Below are 26,278 nucleotides of genomic sequence, written 5' to 3' on the forward strand. Positions count from 1 at the left end.
AGAAGGTGGACTCCAGAAAATCAAATAACCTCATTAAAAAATGGGGCTCAGAGCTAAACAAATAATTCTCACCTGAGGAATACTGAATGGCTGAGAAGCACCTGAAAAAATGTTCAGCATCCTTAATCATCAGGGAAATGAATGAACTTATAAAATTCCTAGGCAAATGGATGGACCTGGAAGGTATCATCCTGAGTGAGGTAACCCAATCACAAAAGAACTCACATGATATGTACTCACTGATAAGTGGATATTAGCCCAGAAACTTAGAATACCCAAGATACAAGATACAATTTGCAAAACGCATGAAACTCAAGAAGAATGAAGGCCAAAAAAGTGTGGACACTTTGCCCCTTCTTAGAATTGGGAACAAAACACCCATGGAAGGAGTTACAGAGACAAAGTTAGGAGCTGAGACAAAAGGATGGACCATCTAGAGACTGCCACACCCGGGGATCCATCCCATAATCAGACTCCAAATGCTGACACCATTGCATATGCCAGCAAGATTTTGCTGAAAGGACCCTGATTTAGCTGTCTCTTGTGAGACTATGCCAGTGCCTGGCAAACACAGAAGTGGATGCTCACAGTTAGCTATTGGATGGAACACAGGTCCCTCAATGGAGGAGCAAGAGAAAGTACCCAAGGAGCTAAAGGGGTCTGCAACCCTATAGGTGGAACAACATTATGAACTAACCAGTACCCCCGGAGCTCGTGTCTCTAGCTGCATATGTAGCAGAAGATGGCCTAGTGGGCCATCATTGGGAAGAGAGGCCCCTTGGTCTTGCAAACTTTATATGCCTCAGTACAGGCAAACACCAGGGCCAAGAAGTGGGAGTGGGTGGGTGGGGGAGGGTATGGGGGACTTTTGGAATAGCATTTGAAATGTAAATGAAGAAAATACCTAAAAAAAATACAGAAAAGATCTGATCATAATTTTATCCTGATTTTCCCTCTTACAACTGAAAGTATGTAACTTATTTTTTATTTCCTAGGAGCCCACAGATGAGAGGCTTCAGACTTTTAAGGTGTTGAATATTTTAAACAGACTGAAATTTTTAAATGTTTGATTTTTTTTTTTCAAGACAGGGCTTCCCTGTATAGCCCTGGCTGTCCTGGAACTCACTTTGTAGACCAGGCTGGCCTCAAACTCAGAAATTCAGCTGCCTCTGCCTCCCAAGTGCTGGGATTAAAGGCATGTACCACCATGCCCGGCAAATGTTTGAATTTTTAAAGACTGGGACTTTTAAAGTTTCACTGTGTTTTATATTGTGATTTTATCATGAGATATTGGGGACAAACAAGAAAAGAAAGGCTGTGGTTTAACAGTGGTGTGTGTGTGTGTGTGTGTGTGTGTGTGTTAAGCTCACGAAACTTTCTGTCAACTTTACACAATCTATGGGAAGAGAAAAGTTCGATTGAGAAAATGCCTCCATCAGATTGGCTGAGAGGCTAGTCTATTTAACAAGCATTTTATTGATAAATAATTGATTCTAGAGAGTTCAGGTCACCAAGGGTGTTTTCTAGAGAGTTCAGGTCACCAAGGGTGTTGTCATTTTGGGGCAGGTCTATAAGAAATTACATGGCTGAGGAAGCCATGAAGAGCAAGCCTGAAAGCATTGTTTTCCCCATGGGCTCTGCTTCAGGTCCTGCCTCCAGGTTCCTGCCTGGAGTTCCTGCCCTGGACCCTTTATGATGGACTATAGAGGTAAGGTGATAGAAACCCTTTTCTATACCTTGTGTTTGGTTACGGTGTTTATCACAGCCATAAAAAACAAACGAGAGGCTGGTGCATGATGGTACATGCCTTTAATCCCGGGACTCTAAAGTAGAGGCAGGCTGATCTCTATGAGTTCAAGGGTAGCCTGGTCTACACAGCCAGTCACAGGCTAGCCTGTCTTTAGAAAAAAAAGAAAAGAAAACTAAACTAGAACCAGTACTAAACTAAACTAAACTAAACCAGTACTAAACTAAACTAAACAAGTACTAAATTAAACTAGTACCATTACCAGAACACGTTAGCTGCACACTGAGTGCGGCTCTCCATTCTCCCCCGGATCATTGGCCATCTGCCCAGGAGGATAAAGGGAGCAGAGGCCATGCACAGGGTTTCAGTGGCCCATGAGTATGAATGATAATAATGACACACGGAGACCAGCTTCAGGGTGACAGATTAACTTTACTTGAGGTGAATCAAAGGCTATATAATTTTGGGGACAGGGTGGGTGGTGGAGGCCAGGAATATTCAGGGTGGGGGAAAGGCTGGTGGCTGAAAGTTCAAGCACTGAGATGTCTTATGGCGCGGCAAGGCATCCCAAGACTCTCTGGTGCCCGCTGGCATCAGGAGGAAGGAAGCTGAACCTGTAACTTTAACAAAGGCTATCTGACATTCCACAGGTATGGTGTCTGGGATCCCCCAGGTTGAGAAAAATAGCCTCCCTGACAAAGGGAGTCCACCATTTTGCACCAAAGTCAGGGCCTTCTGGTAAGGTCAAACTTTGACCTTAGCATCAGAACAACAATTGTCTTTAAACTTCCACGTGTACATTGTGGCATGGGTGTTCCTGAGTGTGTACACACACACACACACACACACACACACACACACACACATACACACACACACACACACACACACAAAGATTTAAATAGGTAAGTTAACTTAACAAGATATTATGGGCGGTAGATTAAAGTTGATATCAATACTGGCTCTGACCCTAGAGCCAGTTATAGAAATGAGAACTGTAGTATTTAGGAATGTTTTGTCCATTTTTTAAATAAAAATTATTTTTTTAAGGTTTATTTATTCATTTAATGTATCTGAGTACATTCTTTTTTTTTTTTTTTTTTTTTTTTTTTTTTTTTTTTTTTTTTTTGGTTTTTCGAGACAGGGTTTCTCTGTGTAGCCCTGGCTGTCCTGGAGCTCACTTTGTAGACCAGGCTGGCCTCGAACTCAGAAATCTGCCTGCCTCTGCCTCCCGAGTGCTAGGATTAAAGGCGTGCGCCACCACGCCCGGCCTGAGTACACTCTTGTTGTCTTCAGACACACCAGAAGATGGTTGTGAGCCACCATGTGGTTGCTGGGATTTGAACTCAGGACCTCTTGAAGAGCAGTCAGTGCTCATAAGGCTGAGCCATCTCTCCAGCACCCCCCCCTTAAAAAATTATTTTTGCTTAAGTTAGCCAATGTTTTCTTCCACATGTAACATAAGATTTGTTAATAGTAGCTGATTTCACATTTTAATATTTTTAAGAGATGTCAAGAAATGTGTAACTTGCCTTGAAAAGGAGTGACTGCACCCACAGGTAAAGGACGAGACGTGGCTCACTCTTTGGGAGTGAGGTTACTATGGTTTTATTTGAATTAATAAAATATGCATCATGTTTCAGAGGTAAGAATTTGTTTTTTTCTTTATTCAGAAGTCAATTAAGTAGGATTTTAAAAGGTATGGGTGAGGGCCAGGTTAGCTCCATTGTACATACTGGGTACATACTGTAGAAACCCTTTTTTTCCTGTGCAGTATGCTTCTTCCTTCCCCAATAGGCAGTCACATGTAGCCCAGGTTGGCCTAAAACTCACTGTATCCTGGGATAATAGTGATGGGGTGAGCTTTTAACTCTCAATCCCCCTCATCTTAGCCTCCCTTGGGGCACTGCTTTTCACACCCAGAAGGCTCCCTGTGTAGTTCTAGACCTGGAAAGGGAAGCGAGATGGATGCTACCATGTTTCTGCCTGAAGCCCAGTGTGTGTTTCCTGCTGCTGCATCTTTATATGTTTCCTGGGGTTCATAGGTGGCCTTGCCGATGTGAGACAGTCAGTCCTCCTTCAGCATCACCAAATCCTGGACCAGATGGTGTAGGGCTCTGCCAGGGATTGTCTTAGAACAGCAACAGAGTGCAGGTCATCCATTGTGGAAGTAGGTGAGAGACCAGCAGAAAGTAATGTTCCAGGAGGCAGACAGGTGTCCCACCAGGAGGTAGACAGGTAGGTGTCCCACCAGGAGGCAGACAGGTGTCCCACCAGGAGGGAGACAGGTGTCCCACCAGGAGGTAGACAGGTGTCCCACCAGGAGGCAGACAGATGTCCCACCAGGAGGCAGACAGGTGTCCCACCAGGAGGCAGACAGGAGTCCCACTTGCTACATGAGCATCAGTGGGTCCAGGCCAGGGAGTTCAGGGGTACAGGACCTATAGAAATTGACCGACCGGGCTGGTGAGATGGCTCAGTGGGTAAGAGCACCTGACTGCTCTTCCGAAGGTCCGAAGTTCAAATCCCAGCAACCACATGGTGGCTCACAACCACCCGTAATGAGATCTGATGCCCTCTTCTGGTGTATCTGAAGACAACTACAGTGTACTTACATATAATAAATAAATAAATCTTTAAAAAAAAAAAAAAAGAAATTGACCGACCAATGTCCGGGTTCTGTCAGGTCAAACCTCAGACTCCCACAGCTCTAACTGCACCCAGTGTGACTTCCCTTGTTCCTTTCTTGTCTCTCCTTTTCCCCAGCAATTTGCTCGTTCTACACTTTCTCACAATCTGGGTTTTTGCTGGTTATGGCCTTGTGGTATTATTTAATGTGTCTCTCTAGTCCTGTGAATTCTGAGCTGAGTGTAAATTTCAGCAGATTAAGATTGTTGCTTTGGGGGCTGGTGAGATGGCTCAGCGGTTAAGAGCACCGACTGCTCTTCCAAAGGTCCTGAGTTCAAATCCCAGCAACCACATGGTGGCTAACAGCCATCCGTAATGAAATCTGATGCCATCTTCTGGAGTGTCTGAAGACAGCTACAGTGTACTTACATATACTAAATAAATAAATAAATAAATAAATATTAAAAAAAAAGATTGTTGCTTTGTTTTTTGAGCAAGAGAGAGTTTGTGTTCCTTTTTTTTTTTGTACTCTTTTAGATTTATTTTTATTTTAGGTGTATGGGTGTTTTGCCTGCATATGTGTTCTGTACCATAGCCAGAAGATGAAGTTGACTTACCTGGAACAGAGTTACAAGACAGTTGTGAGCTGCCATATTGCCATATGGGTCCTGAGAATTGAACCTGGGTCATTTGGCAGAGCAGCCAGTGTTCATAACCACTGAGCTATGTACCTATTCCCACCCCAACCCCTTTTTTCCCAGCAGAATCTTACTATGTTGTTCATGTTCAAACTCCCACACTCTACACTGGAGAGATGGATCAGCAGTTAGGAGCACTTCCAGAGGTCCTGAGTTCAAATCCCAGCAACCACATGGTGGCTCACAACATCTGTAATGGAATCTGATTCCCTCTTCTGGTGTGCATGAAAACAGAGCACTCATATACATAAGATAAATAAATCTCTGTTTTTTTTAAGTGTTCCGGTGGGCATGGTGGCACAGGCCTTTAATCCCAGCACTTGGGAGGCTGAGTCAGGAGGATTTCTGAGTTTGAGGCCAGCCTGGTCCACAAAGTGAGTTCCAGGACAGCCAGGGCTATACAGAGAAACCCTGTCTCGAAAAGAAAAAGAAAAAAAAGTGTTCCGAACTCCCATACTCAAAGATACTCCCGCCTCAGCCTTATAAGCAATTGTGAGTGTTGGCAGACATCAACACATCCAGCTGGGATACATTTTTTTTTCTCTTTTTAGATTTTCAAGGCAGGGTTTCTCTGTGTAGCCCTGGCTGTCCTGGAACTCACTTTGTAGACCAGGCTGGCCTCAAACTCAGAATCCACTTGCCTCTGCCTCCCAAGTGCTGGGATTAAAGGTGTGTGCCACCACTGCCCGGCTTACACATTTCTATCATGAGAGATACAATGTCTGGTGCTTCCTGCAGTTGACACCATCAGCACTATTCCATTATTAGTGCAAAGTGGCAACATCATTCTTCCTCTATTAGCTTTTCTCTTTTTAAAAAAACCGTAGTGATTAGCGTTTCACTAAGAGGGAACCTTGGCAAATCCAAAACTGAAGGAGATTTTATAAAGTAACTGGCCATGATTCTTCAAAGCTGTCAAGATCCTGGGACAAAAGAAACACTGAGGGAAGGGATAACCCCACTGACAGGTATGTAATTGCTGTTCCTCCATCAGGGCAGGATCTTCGGGCCTGCTCCCCTCTGTTACCCCACAGCCTGCCTGTCTCCCAGGAAGTTTACAGTACTCAGGAACACACACAGAGGTCTGCTGCAACTAAGGACACAGTCCTTTTGGCCTGTACCTCCACCTGCAACTGGGGCAGATCCTGCCTCTGGAACCCAAAGCCTGCCTGACTCCCAGGAGATCTGCCCTAACCAGGGACATAGGAAGATCGCTGTACTCAGGGACAAAAAAGGCCTGCTCTAATCAGGAACACAGGAGCTTCCCCACCCCAACCAGAGACAGTACTGTCTGCTTCCAAGGAGGCTGGCTCCAGTCAGAGATGTAATATCCAAAATGAATTCAAGACCACCCAGTACCTTCCCCCTTCGAAAAAGACTTTCCAAACTGCACAAGCAGGCCAAGTGCAGAGCCAGATAAGGAAGCTGGCTGACTAAACAAATGTAAAAACATAGTTTTGGTGGTCAAAATGATTCAGCTTGCAACTACCAAAACAATATTAGCTATTCTCAGAGAAATAACCATAACAAGATTAACAATTCTCCTGCCCCCTGCCCCACATTGAATTCTGACAAAGACCACAAACCACCCTGGCCTTGTTGTGAGAATTCCCCTGACGTTAATAGCTGTGATGTTAATATACTATTACTTTGCTGACCAAATCATAATAACCCACCATGGGGTCAAGCAAAGTGAGTCACTAGGCCAAAGAGTTACTTAGTCACTATACAAACCAACCAATGCCTGAAAGGGTTACTTGCTACACCGAGAACCCTGTTGCTCAAATCTGCCCCTTACAAAGGTATAAAAAGTGTGTTCTTTCTTTGTTCTGCGTCTCTCCTCTGGCCTGCGTGCTGGGAGGAGAGTCCCCAACATGTTGGATCAATAAAAATCCTCACGCATTTTGCAGTGATGGCAGCAGTCTCTGTGGTCTTTCTGAGTAAGAGTCTTTTGATGAACTCTAACAGAGACAGAAAGGCCAGTTAACACCAGAGATAACCAGATGCTGTGAGAGGCAAGCACAAGAACATAGGCACCATGAGAACCCAGCTCTCTTTCCACAGCAAGCCCTGAATACCCTAATTCACCTGCAAAGCAAGATTCTGACCAAACATCCCATTTCATGAAGATGATAGAGGCCTTTAAGGAGGGTATAAATAACTCCCTTAAAGAAATAAAGAAAAACACAGGCAAACAGGTAGAAGCTCTTAAAAAGGCAACAATTAAATCACTTAAAGAAATACAGGAAAACACAATCAAGCAGGTGAAGGAATTGAACAAAACAATCCAAGACCTAAAAATGGAAATAGAAACAATAAAGAAAACACAAAGGGAGGCAACCCTGGATATGGACAACTTAGGAAAGTGATCAGGAGCTACAGATGCAAGCATCACCAACAGAATACAAGAGATAGAAGAGAGACTATCAAACGTAGAAGATACTATAGACAATATTGACACATCAGTCAAAGAAAATACAAAGTATAAAAAGCTCCTAACCCAAAGCATCTAAGAAATTCAGGATACAATGAAAAGATCAAATCTAAGAATAATAGGAAGAGAAGAATGGTAAGATTCCCAGCTGTCTTAGTCAGGGTTTCTATTCCTGCACAAACATCATGACCAAGAAGCAAGCTGGGGAGGAAAGAGTTTATTCAGCTTACACTTCCATGTTGCTGTTCATCACCAAAGGAAGTCAGGACTGGAATTCAAGCAGGTCAGGAAGCAAGAGCTGATACAGAGGCCATGGAGGGATGTTGCTTATTGGCTTGCTTCCCCTGGCTTGCTTAGCTTACTTTCTTATAGAACCCAAGACTACCAGCCCAGAGACCGTACCACCCACAAGTCCCCCCACACACTGATCACTAATTGAGAAAATGCCTTACAGTTGGAGCTCACAGAGGCATTTCCTCACCTAAAGTTCCTTTCTCTATGATAACTCCAGCTTGTGTCAAGTTGACACAAAACCAGCCAGTACAATTGACCCCTTGTCAACTTGACACACAAACACATTACTATTAAGGCTCAACCCTTATTTTCTTATTCATCCCCAAGATCTAAATAACTTTAAAAGTCCCACAGTTTTTACAAATTCTTAAAATTTCAATCCCTTTAAAATATCCAATCTCTTTTAAAATTCAAAGTCTTTTTACAGTTAAAAGTCTCTTAACTGTGGGCTTCACTAAAATACTTTCTTTTTTCAAGAGGGAAAAATATCAGGGCACAGTCACAATCAAAAGCAAAATCAAACCCCAACTGTCCAGTGTCTGGGATCTACTCACAATCTTCTGGACTCCTTCAAGTACTTGGGTCACTTCTCCAACTCTGCCCTTTGTAGCACACACCTTGTCTTCTAGGCTCCAGATGGTTGTGTTCCACTGCTGCTACTGTTTTTGGTGGTCATCTCATGATACTAGCATCTCCAAAACACTGCTGTCTTCCACTGCAACTAGGCTTCACCAATAGCCTCTCATAGGCTCTCTTCATGGTGCCAAGCCTTAACTCCTTTGCATGACCCCTTCAAGTTCTGAGCCATCAATTGCAACTGAGGCTGTACCCTCACCAATGGCCTGCCATGGTCTCTCACAGTGCCCAGCCTCAGCTGCTCTCCATGGCCACTTTATGACTTCAAAACCAGTACCACCTGGGTGACTCTTACACATTACACAAGTCCTGCTGCAGCATGAGATACAACCTTGGCTATCTCTGGAACACAGTCTCTGTGCTCTCAGAAAACACTTCTCAGTTTTCACAATGATGCTGGTCTCTTCTTAATCATTAACAATTTCTTAGCTCCAGGTAACCAGCATCAATAGTCCCAGTAATGCAAAGGTTTCATTTTAGTAGTTCTGGTATCTTGTTAATCACAGCTGATTCTTCAATCCTAGCTAACCAAAACCACAGAATCTTCATAATCAAAACAGCAAAGGCCCTGATAAGAGTCTTTAATCTTCCCTCTGAAATTTCACAAGCCAGGCCTCCATCTTCTGCACTGTTCTCAACATTATCTTCCAAGTTCCTATACAACATCCCACAGAGCTCTTAATATGAATGGATCTTCTAGCCCAAAGTTCCAAAGTCCTTCCACCGTCCTCCCCAAAACATGGTCATGTTGTCACAGGAATACCCCACTCCTGGTACTAATTTGTCTTAGGGTTTCTATTTCTTTTCTTTTCTTTTTTTTTTAAGATTTATTTATTATATATAAGTACACTGTAGCTGTCTTCAGACACTCCAGAAGAGGGCATCAGATCTTGTTACAGATGGTTGTGAGCCACCATGTGGTTGCTGGGATTTGAACTTCAGACCTTCGGAAGAGCAATCGGGTGCTCTTACCCACTGAGCCATCTCACCAGCCCCGGGGTTTCTATTTCTGCATAAACATCATGACCAATAAGCAAGATGGGGAGGAAAGGGTTTATTCGGCTTACACTTCCACTTCGCTATTCATCACCAAAGGAAGTCAGGACTGAAACTCAAGCAGGTCAGGAAGCAGGAGCTGATGCAGAAACCATGGAGGGATGTTGCTTATTGGCTTGATTCCTCTTGGTTACTCAGCCTGCTCTCTTATAGAACCCAAGACTACCAGCCCAGGGATGGCACTACCCACAAGGGGCCCTCCCCCCTTGATCACTAATTGAAAAAAATGTCTTACAGTTGGGTATCATGGAGGCATTTCCTCACCTAAAGCTCCTTTCTCTGTGATAACTCCAGCTTGTGTCAAGTTGACACAAAACCAGCCAGTATAACAGCTCAAAAGGCCAGAAAACATCTTCAACAAAATCATAGAAAACTTCCCTAATCTAAAGAAAGAGAAGGTCATAAATGTACAAGAAGCCCATAGAACACCAAATTGATTGGGCCAGAAAAGAAAAATTTCCTGTGACATAATAAAACACTAAATGCACAGAACAAAGAAAGAATATTAAAACCTGTAAGGGAAAAGGGCCAAGCAACATATAAAGGAGACCTACCAGAACTACTCTGGGCTTCTCACCAGAGACTCTAAAAGCCAGAAGATCATAGAAAGAAGTCACCCAGACCCTAAGAGAACATAAATGCCAGCCCAGGCTACTATACTTAGAAAAACTCTCAATCACTGTAGGGCTGAATTAGTAGAAAGATATTGTTTAAATTTGGTTTTGTCATGGAATCTCTTGGTTTTTCAATGTATAGAGTATACTGGAAGGAAAAGTCCAGCACAAAGAGGGTAACTACACTCCCCAAAACACAAGAAATTAAACATGTCATAACAAACCCAAATTAAGAGAAACACACACAAACACACACACATACACACAATATCACCTCTAACAAAAAAATAGTATCAACCAACATTCATCAGTATTTAATATCTCTCAACATCAATGTATTGAATTTCCCAATAAATAGGCACAGGCTAACAGACTGGACACCTAAACAGGATCCAGCATTTTGCTGCATACAAGAAACACACTTCACTGAAAAAGACAGACACTAACTCAGAGTGAAGGGCTGGAAAAAAAAGTTTTCCAAGCAAATGGTCCCAAGAACAAGCTGGATTTAGCCATCAGAAATCCAATGAAATAGACTTTCAACCAAAAGTTATCAAAAGAGATGGGGAAGGACACTACATACTCATCAAAGGAAAAATCCACCAAGAAATCTCAATTCTGAACATTTTTGCCCCAAATACAAGGGCATAAAAGAAACTTTAATAAAGCTCAAAATATACATTGAACCTCACACACTAATAGCTAGAGTCTTCAGCACCCCACTCTCACCAATGAACAGGTCATTGAGACAGAAATTCAATAGAGCTGGGCGGTGGTGGCACACTCCTTTAATCCCAGCACTTGGGAGGCAGAGGCAAGTGGATTTCTGAGTTTGAGGTCAGCCTGGTCTACAAAGTGAGTTTCAGGACAGCCAGGGCTATACAGAGAAACCCTGTCTGAAAAAAAAAAAATTCAACAGAGACACAGTGAAACTAATTAGAACCAAAAGAATTTAACAGATATCTACAGAATATTTCACCCCCAAACAAAAGAATATACCTTCTTCTTACCACCTCACAGAACCTTCTCCAAAACAAACCATATATCAGACACAAACCAAGCCTCAACAGATACAAGAAGATTGAAATAACCCCATGCATTGTACCAGATCACCATGGGCTCAGGCTGGACTTCAATAACAACAAAAACAACAGAAAGCCCACATATTCATGGAAACTGAACAACTCTCTACTCAATTATAACTTGGTCAGGGAAGAAATAAAGAAAGAAATTAAAGACTTTATAAAATTCAAGGAAAATGAAGATACAATATACCCAACCTTAAGAGACACAATGAAAGCAGTGTTAAGAGGAAAATTCATATCAGTGAAATAAAGAAATTGGAGAGATAGAATACTAGCAACTTAACACCACACCTAAAAGCTCCAGAACAGAAAGAAGCAAACACACCCAAGAGGAGTAGACAGCAGGAAATAGTCAAACACAGGGCTGAAAGCAACCAATTAGAAACAAAGATAAACTTACAAAGAATCAACAAAGCCAAATTTGGTTTTGAGAGAATCAAGATTTATGAACTCTTAGCCAAACTAAAGGGCACAGAGACCATATCCAAATTAACAAAATCAGAAATGAAAAGGGAGGCATAACAGAAGCTGAGGCCATTCAAAAAATCATCACATCTTACTACAAAAGCCTATACTCAACAAAACTGGAAAATCTAGATGAAATGGATGATTTTCTAGACAGAGACCATGTACCAAAGTTAAATCAAGATCAGGTAAACTGTGCTCACTTTGGCAGCACATATACTAAAATTGTGAACGATACAGAGAAGATTAGCATGGCCCCTGCGCAAGGATGACACACAAATTCATGAAGCATTCCATATTTAAAAAAAAAATCAGGTAAACTATCTAAACAGTCCCATAACCGCTAAGGAAATAGAAGTAGTCATTAGAAACCTCCCAACCAACCAACCAACCAACAAACCAAAAAAAAAAAAAAAAAGAAAGAAAGAAAGAAAGAAAGAGAGAAAGGAAGGAAGGAAGGAAGAAAGAAAGAAAGAAAGAAAGAAAGAAAGAAAGAAAGAAAGAAGAAAAAAACCAAGGCCAGATGATTTTAGTGCAGAATTCTACCAGACCTTAAAAGAAGAGCTAATACCAATACTCCTCAAACTATTCCACAAAATAGAAGCAGAAGAAACACTATCTAATTTATCCTATAACACCATAGTCACTCTGATACTTTAGCCATAAAAGACTCAACAACAACAACAAAAAGAGAACTTTAGGCCAATTTCAGTTATGAATATTAATGCAAAAATACTCAATAAAATTCTCACAATCTGAATCCAAGAACTCATCAAAACCATCATTCACCATGATCAAGTAGGCTTCATCCCAGGGATTCAAGGCTGGTTCAATATATGAAAATCCATCAATGTAATACACAAACAGCTTTTTTGGAACGGGACAGCAGAGGGGTAAGATGTAGCTGCGAGGGGCAAGATGTAGCTGCTAGAGCTTCCCGGTATCATGGTGGATTCACAAGGATTCGCCACCAAAGGAATCAGATTTTTTTGTTTATTTGGTTTTTTTGGTTTTGTTTTTGTTTTTTGAGACAGCGTTTCTCTGTATAGCTCTGGCTATCCTGGAACTCACTCTGTAGACCAAGCTGCCCTCGAACTCAGAAATCCGCCTGCCTCTGCCTCCTGAGTGCTGGGATTAAAGGCGTGCGGCACCACGCCCAGCAGAATCAGATTTTAATAAGGCTTACAGGATTAGGTTTTAGTTGTTGCACCCAGAGATTGAGTTACCATTGTTTCTGAAAACAAACAAACAAAGAAACTCAAGGAAAAAGTCACATGATACCCCTTCATGTTAAAAGTTTTGGAGAGATCAGGAATTCACGGCATATAGCTTAACATAACAAAAGCAATATTATAGCAAACCAACAGCCAACATCAAATTCAATGGAGAGAAACTAGAAGCAATCCCACCAAAATTAGGAACAAGACAAGGCTGCCTATTCTCTCCTTATTTATTCAATATAGTACTTGAAGTTCTAGCTAGAGCAATTAGACAACAAAAGGAGATCAAAGGGAATACAAGTTGTAAAGAAAGAAGTCACAGTATCACTATTTGTGGATGATATGATAGTATACATAAACAACCCCCAAAATTCCACCAAAGAACTACTACAGCTGATAAACAACTTCAGCAATGTGGCAGGATAAAACTAACTCAAGCAAATCAGTAGCCCTCCTTATACAAATGATCAACAGGCTGAGAGAGAAATTAGGGAAAAAAGACTTCACAATAGTCACAAATAATATAAAATATTTTGGTGTAACTCTTACCAAGCAAAAGCTCTGTATGAAAAGAACTTCAGCTGGGTGATGGTGGCACACGCCTTTAATCCCAGCACTCGGGAGGCAGAGGCAAGCAGATTTCTGAATTCAAGGCCAGCCTGGTCTACAAAGTGAATTCCAGGACAGCCAGGGTTACACAGAGAAACCCTGTCTCGAAAAACCAAAAAAGAAAGAAAGAAAGAAAGAAAGAAAGAAAGAAAGAAAGAAAGAAAGAAAGAAAGAAAGAAAGAAAGAAAGAAAGAGAGGAAGGAAGGAAGGAAGGAAGGAAGAAGGAAAGAAAGAAAGAAAGAAAGAAAGAAAGAAAGGAAAAGAAAAAGGAAAAGGAAAAGGAAAAGAAGAAAAAGAAGAAAAAGAGAAAGAAAAGAACTTCAAATCCCTGAAGAACGAAATTAAAGAAGACATCAGAAGATGGGAGGATCTCCCATGCTCATGGATTGGTAGGATTAACATAATGAAAATGGCCATCTTGCCAAAAGCAATCTACAGATTCAATGCTATTCCCATCAAAATTCCAACACAATCCTTCACAGACATAGAAAAAAAAAAAAAAAACCAGAATAGCCAACACAATTCTCAACAGTAAAAGAACTTCTTGGGGAATCACCATCCCTGACCTCAGGCTGTACTACATACAAAGCAATAGTGTTAAAGACCACATGGTATCAGTACAGAGACAAACAGGTTGATGAATGGAATAGAATTGAAGACCCAGAAGTAAACCCATACACCTATGGGCACTTGATATTTGACAAAGAAGCCAAAAACATACAGTGGGAAAAAAAAAAAAGAAAGCATCTTCAGTTAATAGTACTGGTCTGTCAATCTGCACATAGTAGAATGCAAATTGATCTATTCTTATAATTTTGCACAAAGCTCAAGTCCAAGTGGATCAAGGACCTCAACATAAAATCAGATAAACTGAATCTAATAGAAGAAAAAGTGGGAAAAAGCCTTAAACTCACTGGCATAGGGGGAAATTGCCTGAACAGAACACCAGTGGCTCAGGCTCTATGATCAACAATTGATAAATGGAACCTCATGAAACTGAAAAGCTTCTGTAAGGCAAAGGAAAATGTCAACAGGACAAGTTGGCATCCTACAGATTGCGAAAATATCTTAACCCTACATCCAATAGAGGATTAATATCCAAAATATATAAAGAACTCAAGAAGTTAACCTCCAAAAAGACCAAATAATCCAATTAAAAAATGGTATATAGACTAAACAGAGAATTCCCAGCAGAGAAATCTCAAATGGACAAGAACCTTAAAGAAATGTTTAACATCCTTAGTCATCAGGAAAATGCAAATCAAAACAACCCTGAGATTCCACCTTACACCAATCAGAATGGCTAAGATCAAAAACTCAGATGACAGAACATGTGGAGAAAGAGGAGGATTCCTCTATTCCTGTTGGTATTGCAAACTGGTACAACCACGCTGGAAATCAATCTGGTGGTTCTACAGAAAACTGGAAATTGTTCTACCTGAACACTCAACTATAACACTCCTGGGCTGACCAAGCCAGCTCAGTCAGTTAACCAAGTCTCAAGGAAGGGAGCGAGGACTGAAAAGAAAGACAATTAGACAACATTATAACATGACTCCAGCCAGTGCTGAGGTTGAAACAGGCTTATTTTTTTCTGCTTTTATACCTTTCTAAGTACATGCAAAGAATATGCTCAGTCCTAAGGCATAAACAGAGTAGTTAAGGAACAAGCAAAGCATAAAAAAAAAAATTCCATGATTATAGTATTCAGGGTCTTAACAGGACCCATTAAGATACAAAGAACACATTCCTCAGATGTATTCATCTTGAGCCTACTTCCTGAGTCCTAGCCCAAAGTCAAATTCCTGCCAAATTTCTTGAAGACTGCCCCCAAAGCTCTCCACATTTCCCCCCTTTTTTATTTCATAAACAAGACTGCATCCACCTTGGGTTGTTCTGAGAAGAATGCCTTAGTTACCCATCATGGAATATGCTTTATCAAAAGCAATGCATTTCTGTCTTAGGTTGGTAAGGCTCTGTACAGAAACTTACCTGTCATTGACTGCCAGCCTGTTAAATTAATAACTCTGTCTGGGGGGTTCATTTTTAGTTTCAAGCCATGTATTTTGGCTGCCAACACGTTGATGTTGCTAAAGGCAATTTTTATCACAATGGGCAGCAATAAAAGTATTCTCAGGACAAGAAGGGCTAACATGATCAAGCTATATATATGCCATTATTGATGCTTGACCAAGATAGAAATACTAACCTTAAGCCACAAATAATTTTTATCAGCAGTATCTGCAGCATTTAAACTCAGTGGAGCAGCATTCTTTTAATTCATAATCTTGGTATGCAAAGTTAAAACATCCAAAGAGGAGTTAGAATTATACTAAATATTCTGCAAATGTCTTTGAACTTTCTCCCAACTTTAGTGACTGTCATTGTAAATTTTAGGAGTAACACAAATCCATTGGTATTCAGCATGACACTGGAGATGGCTTCTTATTCTTAAACTCTGAATCTCCTCTTCAATAATTTGGATAGTATCATAAAGATCACCGATTTGTTGTTCCAAATCTCTATCTAAATCCTCTTGAATACTCAGAGCATTAGTAACATTTTTGTTTGCTTGTTTGTTTGTTTGTTTGTTTGTTTTTCGAGACAGGGTTTCTATGTGTAGTCCCAGCTGTCCTGGAACTCACTTTGTAGACCAGGCTGGCCTCGAACTCAGAAATCCACCTGACTCTGCCTCCCAAGTGCTGGGATTAAAGGTGTGCACCACCACTGCCTGGCACATTTTTTTTTTCTAAATGATTAACAAAAGTAGTTGTTTAAACTTCTTCTGCCAAAGCAATTGCAGAAGCAGTGGTGCCAGCTATTAATGTAATCAAAGCTGCTCTACCAGCAATGATCAAGCCTGCTACCTACGTGTTTCTGCTTAAAGCCTGACTCATTTATTCTAGTATTTGTAAGCTTTTTTCAGAATACAGTTCCTGTAATACTCCCAAGCAATAAAACAAAAGTTGGTTGATAAACTACTATAACAGACATGCCAGATTTCAATACACTAACACAACTAGAAACTGTGCAATCAATACAACTTACTTTATCTACCATAGAAGAAACAAAAGTAATTTTAACATGGCCAATGAATAAAAGATTAGGAGCCTTAACACACACACTAACACTTGTTCGTAATCCAGAACCTGTCATTGTTCTAAATCTAGATCCTATCCTAATTTTATCCACTGCAAATGGAGCTTCATACAAGGCAGTTGTCAGTTTTCAAATATGTCTCTGAAAATGCCCAGAGCCAGCCTGTCAAATGAAGACTTAGATTTTCCTTTTTTTCCAATATTGGGTTGATTTCTAGACCTGTCTATGATTGAATCAGAATTAAAGGAAACAGAAGTGTCATTATAACTTCTCTTTTTGATTCTCTGTCCCACAAGGTCTATACGCTTGAGGCAAGACAGCTTGTCCAATCTGGGATATAGGCAAGCAAAGGTGGGTCAGGAACATATGTCCAATACAGCTTCCTTGACACCATTGTCAGGGCACTCAGCAAGCTCACAATCAGCACCATTCTTTGTTCCAGCATCAGTATGTCTCACCAATCACTCTGGTAACTACCACACTCCTTCAGCATCCTGCAGAAAAAACACAAATATGCCGTCTTCCCCATATTAACACCTGATTGGGACCATGCCATATGCCAGTAAGTGGATTCTTCCATTTCACCTAGGCATAAATATGCCTAGTTATAGGGTGACATAGACACTCAGCAGAGAGTTCCTTGGCATCCAAATTTAAATTTTTTTAAATTTTAAAATAAAATGAACATGATTTAAATAAATTTGTAGTGTATGGGGACATAATTCCCTCTTTTTTATTTTATGAAGATATGGTTTTTAAGTTCCACAATACCTTGTCCTTGAGGATTATAAGAAATTCCAGTAATATAGGTAACATTAAATTGTCAACAAAACATCTCAGATGCTTGACTGCAATAGCCACTCCCATTATCTGTCTTAATCTGATCTGGAACACTGAACATAGAAAAATTATGTAAGCAATGAGTAATTACATTTTCAGTTGCTTCTCCTGTTAAAGCAGTTGCAACAAGAAAGCAAGCCTGAGAAGGCATCATCAGTCACATGTACATATTTTAAGTTTCCAAAATCAGAAATATGAGTAGCATCCATTTGTCATGACTAACTAGGTTTCGAGTCCTCGAGGGTTAACACCATTGTGTGGTACAGGAAGAAGCTGAGGACACTGAGGACAAGTCTTTACAATTTGACTTGCACATTCTCTAGAAATACCAAATTGTTGTCTCAAGCTATTACTATTTTGATGATGTGAAGAATAAGATTCTTTTGACCAATTGTTCCTGTATAAGGCCTATAATCTGCCTGGTACAGTGTACTCATATAAATAAATAAATAAATTTTAAAAATCTTTTAAAATTTTGTTTTTATGATGGTGAGATGGCTCAGCAAGTTAAGAGCACTTTCTGGAGGCTTCTATCGCCGGCTTGCCAGTCGTAGCCCAACGGACGGGAGGGAACATGGGGGCCCTGGCAGCTAGGCGCTGTGTTGAGTGGCTCTTGGGCCTCTACTTCGTCTCGCACATCCCCATCACGCTGTTCATCGACCTGCAGGCGGTGCTGCCGCCCGAACTCTACCCGCAGGAGTTCAGCAACCTGTTGTGGTGGTACTCAAAGGAGTTCAAAGACCCTCTGATGCAGGAGCCCCCAGTGTGGTTCAAGTCCTTCCTGCTCTGTGAGCTTGTGTTCCAGCTGCCTTTCTTTCCCATTGCGGCATATGCCTTCTTCAAAGGAAGCTGCCGGTGGATCCGAATCCCTGCAATCATCTATGCAGCTCACACCATAACGACTTTAATTCCAATCCTCTACACACTCCTGTTTGAGGATTTCTCTAAAGCCGTTGCTTTCAAGGGACAAAGACCCGAGAGTTTCCGTGAATGACTGACCCTCGTAGGTGTCTACGCCCCCTATTTAATAATCCCCCTCATACTCCTCCTGTTCATGTTTCAGAACCCGTACTACAAGTATGAGGAGAAAAGAAAGAAAAAATAAGGGACGGCCACTAGCCTGGTGGGGAAGACCCCACAGCACAGTTGCCTTTTGGACAACACAGGAAAACTGCCCCAAACATGTTTCAGCAGCATTTGAAACACCAACAGCAGTGCATACAAACAAGACAGTGGTGGGAGACGTGCCAGGCCTTCACCTTTCAGCAGGGGTGTGACCAAGTTACAGCAAAATGGTGCCAAAGCGCTGCCACAGCACTGCTAAAAAGGCCAGGTGGGAAGCCGGTTAGCTCCTGACCTGGAATGCACACACCTGACCAAGTCCTCACCTCGACCTTGATAGTCAACAGATGAGCAGTATTTTGTCTCTTTAGCACTTTTTAACATGGTTTCCTGCCCACACCTCCACCTCTGGGAGAAAAATATATTACAGCCTCACATGAGTCCAAGCCAGAAATGGGTTACAGGGAAGGAAGGTGCCTCCATTTCTATCTTGAAACCCAGCCTGCTCTGGGTTATTCTGGTGCTGGTTCTATGAACGGCTCTCATGTCCCTACTCTGGCACCTCACACCACTGGGCTTCCTAGTACGCAGGCTTGTGAGGGTGACTGGACTGTCCAGTGTATGTCTGCTGCTTGTTCCACTGACTCTACAGAAACAAAACCCGGTGGGTGCTAGACAGTGCTGGCTCTGCTTGCAAGCCATGTTGCTGTGGTTGTTACTTATGTGTCTGATCCAAATAAAGGCAGCTGCTGATTTGTTGTTAAAAAAAAAAAAAGCACTTTCTGCTCCCCTAGACAACCCAGGGAAGCACGAGGTACAGACACACGCAGGTAAAACACCCATACACATAACTGGTTTTAAGTTATTTATTTTCTGATTATAATATAATTTCATCATTTCCATCTTCCCTTTCCTCATGCCAAGTCTCCCATATATCTCACGTGTTAGTTACTTTTCTAATGTTGTAGAGAGACATCAGAGTTAAGAGTCTATGATGGTGGATCTAACTCTGGCGGCAGGAAGAGCTGAGAGCTCACATCTTAATCCTCTGAGGAGGCCATACCTCTTAATCTCAAATAATTCAGCAACAGGGAATCAAATATTCAAACGTATGAGCCTATGGGAACCATACTTTTTCAAATCACCATCCTCTCTGTGCTTTCTTTCAAATTTATGACCTTTTAAAAATTAATTGTTGTTACATATATAAATGTGTGGTCATACACATACACACACACAACTTGAATTTATGTTTTCAGGGCTGACCATTTGGTATTTGACAACCAATTGGTCTGCCCTTCCCTGGGGAAGATTATCCTTCCCGCTCTCAGCATTCCTTAGCGGACTGTAGTTAGTTGTGTGTGGAGTTGAGGGCTTGTGGGCTTTCCCTCATCCACCTCAGCAAGTCTATTGCTGTTCCTGTTCGTCTCCTGTTTAGGCACGCATGTTAGTAAGACTTTATGCGTGCAGGTTCTCACAGTCCTAGAAGACACAGACTCACAACAAATTCCGCGTTGCTCTGGCTCTTAGACTCTTTCCAGCCGTCTTCCACAATGACTCCTGAGCGTCAGATGCTGAATTGTTTTGTAGATGTTCCATACGAACTGGGCTCTCTGAGCCAGGCGTGGTGGCACACACCTTTAATCCCAGCACTTGGGAGGCAGAGGCAGGTGGATTTCTGAGTTCGAGGCCAGCCTGGTCTACAGAGTGAGTTCCAGGACAGCCAGGGCTACACAGAGAAACCTTGTCTCGAAAAGACAAAACAAAAACAAAAAACTGGGCTCCACAACTCTGCATTTTGATTGGTTGTAGTTCTCTGTAATGGTCGTCATCTATTGAAAAGTGACGTTTCCTTGATAACGGATGAGGACTGCACTTACCTGTAGGTATAAGGACAAATATTTAAGTGTGGTTAGGGATTGTGCTGGTTTAGTCAAGATCCATGACTACATCAGCCTTATGCAGTTGGCTAGGTTTCCAGTAACAGGCAAGATTTTCTTCTTGTTGAACAGATCTTAAGTACAACCAAAGAGCTGTTGCTGTTGGTTACTGCCCGGGTATGTGTGCCACTACTGTACCCTTTTTGGTTATTGTGACATGTTGTTCTTGTTCACAGACCATATATGGCAGGACTGTTGGCTGTTTCCCTCCATTAGGAGTTTGAATGGTGAATTATAGTACTGAAAGGTAGTTCTCAGATGTGGGACTCCCTGCTCTCATGGACTGTCACCCAATATGTGGGCAAAGGGAACAGAAGCAGCAAGCAGGGTGTTTGGAAGCCCTGTGAGTCTCTAGGGTAAATAACCACACCAGGACCAGCTATCAGGAGGCAGATCAACTTTACTTAGGGTGATTCAAGGTCTATAAAGTTTAGGAGGACTAAGGGTAAAAACATCCAGGATGGGCAAAGGTCATTGGTTAAGAGCTTAGGGAACCAAAATGTCTCATTAGCATAGGGAAGTATTTCAGGAATCTCAGGTGCTAGCTAAATAGGTTTTATCAGGAGAAAGGAAATTGATCCTGTAATCTAATTGAGGCTCCAGGGCATTTCTCAGGTAGAGACTTATGTGTGGGGGTCTTGAATTCCCCAGAAAAGATCAGAGGAAGAGAAGCCCCACTAATGAGGGGAGACCTCCATTACACCCCGAGCCACAGAAGGCTATCTGATCAATGGTAGACTTCAACATTAATTAGCAGAGTTTTCCCCCACTCAGAGAGGAAGGAAGTGTTCATGTCAGTTCCAGCTCAGGGCGCGCTGTGTCTGAAACACTTGGTGTTGTCAGCAATAGGGACTTACCTTCTACCTCTCAGAGGCAACCAGGACAATAGCAATAGCCACAATGTTTTGAGAGTCTCTTGAACAACCCTGTTACGGTTTTAGGGAGGGGGTAGCTTTTGGTTCTTGAAGGAAGCATCGTCTTCCCAGATGGGAAATTTTCATTTAAACTACACATTTAAACTACACGGACTTAAGTATATTACAGGAATTTTCAGTCGGTAATGACGATGATGCCTTATGACTTTTTCAGATGTCTTTATCCTCTTTCTCTATTTATGCCCCTCTCCTCCTAATTAGAAGCTCCTCAATTCCCTATCAGATCGCTGTGCCCTGGTATTTTCCTCTCCATTGCTCTCCCATCCTTTCAACCTTGGCATTTGTCCCTTGTTACTTTCCCGGTTTCAGCAGTTACTCTGGGGCATGCACTCACAGCAGGAGATTTGGAGATTAGGAGTTTCTTAAGAGAGCGTACGTAGGCATGCAATCAATTTCTCTTCTCTATGGGCTGATTAAGCATGTTGCTTAATTTCCACGTATTGAGGGGTTTCTTCAATGTCTTTCAGTTACTGAATTCAGTTTTAGTTAAAATGTACTTCAAGACCATGATTAATGTTCTACCTAAATACGATAAGGTGTATTCTTCGTTTTTCCCATGTTGAGAGTCGGTATAAGTGAGAAGGCCGACTTGCTGATAGTTTCAGTCAAGCCTTTTGTAATATTACTGATTTGTTAAAAATTATTTGCTTGCATGTGTGTATGATATGTGGGAGCCGGCACGCACATGCCAGAACGTGTGGAGGTCAGAGGACAATGTCTGGGAGTCAGTTTTCACCCACCACCTTGTTGTGAGTCAGGGTGTCTCCTTGTTCCAGTTGCACTGTGGATGTTGCACCCACCCTGGACGTGACGTCCATTATCGTGCAGATAATGGCCTGTGTGCTTCTGGACAATTCTATCTCTACCTCCCATCCCTGGAAGAAGGGTGGGATTACACATGCCTGCGGTCATACCCAGCTTTCTTCTTTTTTAAATGTGGGTGCCAGAGGTCAAACCAGGCCATCAGGTTTCCATGGCAACACGCATTCCCAGGGAGCAGCTCAGCAGCTCCTGGTTTTGTTTCTCAACATCTACAACTGTAAAGTTTTGTTTTTCCTTTTGTCAGTTTTGTTTTGTGTTTGTAAATCTGTCATACTTCATCCGTACAGTAACTGCATTCTCCTTACAAACTGACCATTTATTCTAATAAAATGCCTGTGTCTACAATAATCTATCTTGAAGTCTGTTGTTCATATCAGATTTATTGTTTTTGATATGTTAATGTTAAGATTATTATGTTGTTTGATGTTTAGATAATGAAATATTCTAGCCTTGAAAAGAATTGTTGCTTATAGAAGTTTTTGTAAGATTAGTGTTTCTGTAGTAGAGTTTTCCACCTATATGCCTAAAGATTGTCGTTTGTTAAGTATATCTTGAATTTTTCAGTAAGCATACAAAATATTTTATTGTTCTACTTTAATACACATAGATCATTGTACTTTATTGGCATATCTTAAACAACATGCAATTGTTTTTTAATCAAGTTTGATAAATTATTGTCTTTTGATTAGCATAACTAAGGAGCTTACAGTTTCCCTATCCTTCCTGCACTGGGGACCATATCAGGGCTTTGCACAGCCAAAGCAAGTGGTCTACCACTGAGCTACGTTACTTTCACAACTCTTAACTTATATTTAAAATAATTTCATGCCAGATGGTGGTGGTGCACAGGCCTTTAATTCCAGCACTAGGGAGGCAGAGGTAGGGGGATCTCTGAGTTTGAGGCCAGCCTGATCTACAGTTCCAGGACAGCCAGAGCTACACAGAGAAACTCTGGCTCGAAAACAAACAAACAAATTAATTTCATTTGGGCACATTTAGCCTCCTATCTTGCTGTCTGTTGGATTTGTGTGTGTGTGTGCATGTGTGTGTGCGTGCATGTGTGTGTGTGCATGTGTGTGTGCATGCATGTGTATGAATGTAGGTGCCACTGGAGACCAGATGAAGTTACTAGATCTCTAGGAGCTGGCGTCAGATACATGAGGCCCCTGACACAGGCGCTGGAACCTGAATGCAGGTCTTCTGAATGCATTAAGTACGCTTAACTGCCAAGCTATCTATGAGGCTCCACTATTTGGCTTTTATTTTTTTCATCGTTTGTTCTTGCCTTTTCCCTCTCCCATCTTTTAATTATTTGGGCATATTAAATATTCAAGTTCCTTATCATCCATATAGTCTTTTATTTTGTAAGATTAACGGTTTTTCTAGGATTTGCAATGTTCATCATCATGTTGTGTGTGTGTGTTTGTGGGGTGGGGGGAGGTTTAGACAGTGTTTCTGTGTCTTGGAACTCACTCTGTAGACCAGGCTGGCTTTGAACACAGAGATCCACATGCCTCTGCCTCCTGAGTACTGGGATTAAAGGCATTTGTCACCTTTGTCCAGCCAAAATTCTTCTTTAATTTGGGCTACTCTGTGTTTAAATAATTTCTTAAACACATGTTTAATTAATTTTTTAAAATCTTGTGAAAATGTATTTTAGATGTATTTATTTTAGGTATATGAGTATTCTGTCTTCCTGAACACCAGTAGAGGGCATTGGATCCCATCACTGATGGTTGTGAGCCACCATGAGGTTGCTGGGAATTGAACTCAGGAGCTCTGGAAGAGCAGCCAGTGCTTTTAACTACTGAGCCATCTCTCCAGCCCTCATGTTTAATTTATGACAGTAGATGCTCTGGTTTATATGTTTCACTCCACATTCAGTATAACCCTGTAGAGTGTTGTCATTTTCTAAAATGTGTTCTGTTCTCAGTGATGTGTGTGTGTGTGTGTGTGTGTGTGTGTGTGTGTGTGTGTGTCTTTGCGTGTCTGTGCACGTCTGTGTGTGGGCATATGCGCATGTGCACAGGTACTCAGTGCCCAGAAGAGAATCTCAGACGCCAGAAGGTAGTTTCAGTTGCTTGGGGGTCAACTGAGGTGGGTTCTGGACAGCAAACTCAGGTTCTCTGGAAGGTCAGTGCATACAACTAAGCACTGAGCCATCACTCCTGGCCCATGGGTAGTTTTGTTTTTGTTTTTAAATCTAACAGAATATTTTCTGAGAAGTTTAAAACTGAGGAAAGGGTGTTCGCAGCTTCCACAGCTCTCTAACACCAGCACTGCCTCTCACTTGCCGAGCTCCAGGCGAAAGAGAAGCGGGGTAAGTAAGGAGGTGTCCATACCATGGCTCGTACAAAGCCGACTGCCCACAAATCCACCGGTGGTAAAGCACCCAGGAAACAACTGGCTACAAAAGCCGCTCCCAAGAGTGCGCCCTCTACTGGAGGGGTGAAGAAACCTCATCGTTACAGGCCTGGTACTGTGGCACTCCGTGAAATCAGACGCTATGCGAAGTCCACTGAACTTCTGATCCGTCCCCTTTCAGCGTCTGGTGCCAGAAACTCAGGACTTCAAAACAGATCTGCGCTTCCAAAGTGCAGCTATTGGTGCTTTGAAGGAGGCAAGTGAGGCCCATCTGGTTGGCCTTTTTGAAGATACCAACCTGTATGCTATCCATGCCAAACGTGAAACAATTATGCCAGAAGATATCCAGTTAGCACGCCGCATACACTGAAAACGTGATTAAGAGTCCACTAGGAGCCGGGCATGGTGGCGCACGCCTTTAATCCCAGTACTCGGGAGGCAGAGGCAGGCAGATTTCTGAGTTCGAGGCCAGCCTGGTCTACAAAGTGAGTTCCAGGACAGCCAGGGCTATAGAGAGAAACCCCTGACTCAAGAAACAAAAACCAAACAAACAAAAAAACCAAACCAAAAAAAAAAAAAACCAAAACCAAACAAACAAAACCCTGTCTCGAAAAAAACAAAAACAAAAACAAAAAAACAGTCCACTCTAGGAGGGGAAACATTTCATTCTCAAAAAAAAATTTTTTTTTCCTCTTCTTCCTGTTACCAGTAGTTCTGAAGGTTAGATATTTTCCCCCAATGGGGTCAAAAGTACCTAAGTATATGATTGCGAGTGGAAACATAGGGGACAGAATCAGGTATTGGCAGTTTCTCCACGTTCATTTTTGTGTGAATTTCTAATATAAATGAAAGATGTAAAGCATTAATGCAAGCAAAATGTTTCCGTGAACTCATTTCAACAGTTCAACTTTATAACAATTATAAATAAACCTGCTAAAATTTTCTGGACAATGCCAGCATTTGGATTTAAAAAAAAAAAAAATAAGTAAATTTCTTATTGACGGCAACTAAATGGTGTTTGTAGCATTTATCACACAGTAGATTCCATCCATTCACTATACTTTTCTGAGTTGTCCTACATACAAGTACTTGTTTTTAATGTTGTCTGTCCCACAACATTAAACATCCCCACTTTCTCTCATGGGTACGCACTCTCTCTCTCTGCTTCCTGCCATAGGATCAGGATGTAAAGCCCTCAGCAACTGCTCCAGCACCATGCCTGTCTGCCTCCCACCATGATGATATGAATTAACCTTCTGAAACTGAAGGCAAGCCCCCCAACTAAATGCTGTCTTTTATAAGGAACTGTGGCTAAGTGTGGCAGTAAGTTGGGGGTGGCGGGGAGAACAGACACTAGGCCTTGGCACAGGTTTTTTGAAACCTCAAAACTTAACCCCAGTTACACACTTCTCCCAACAAGGCTACACTCATAATCCTTCCTAAACAGTCTACCAACTAGGGGTCAAACAGTCAAATATAGGACTCTATGGGGCCACTTTAATTCCGGCCCTTAGGAGGTAGGAGCAGCCTGGTCTACAAAGCAAGTTCCAGAACAGCCAGAGCTAGAGAGAGAAATCCTGTCCAAAAAAAAAAAAAAAAAAAAAAAAAAAGAGTTGTCTCGTCTCCTCATAGCAACAGAACAGACTACTATGTTAGCAGTTCAGGCTTCTTGCCATTTTGGATCTAAGGCCCTATGTTCAGTTTGATGATTTTCTTTCTTTTTTTTTTTT

General features: G+C 41.7%; 1 non-coding gene and 1 pseudogene across 1 annotated transcript; both read left to right on the forward strand.

Moving 5' to 3' along the window:
* The first annotated feature begins 11,852 nt into the window (after nucleotides 1-11,852).
* On the forward strand, nucleotides 11,853-11,960 carry Gm25810. Its single transcript, XR_003952046.1, has one exon. It is a non-coding gene; the product is annotated as a U6 spliceosomal RNA (small nuclear RNA).
* On the forward strand, nucleotides 18,000-18,527 carry Gm5809 (predicted pseudogene 5809; annotated as a pseudogene).

The sequence above is a fragment of the Mus musculus genome, chromosome 16 (genome assembly GCF_000001635.26).
Source record: "Mus musculus strain C57BL/6J chromosome 16, GRCm38.p6 C57BL/6J".
Taxonomy (NCBI): Eukaryota; Metazoa; Chordata; class Mammalia; order Rodentia; family Muridae; genus Mus; species Mus musculus.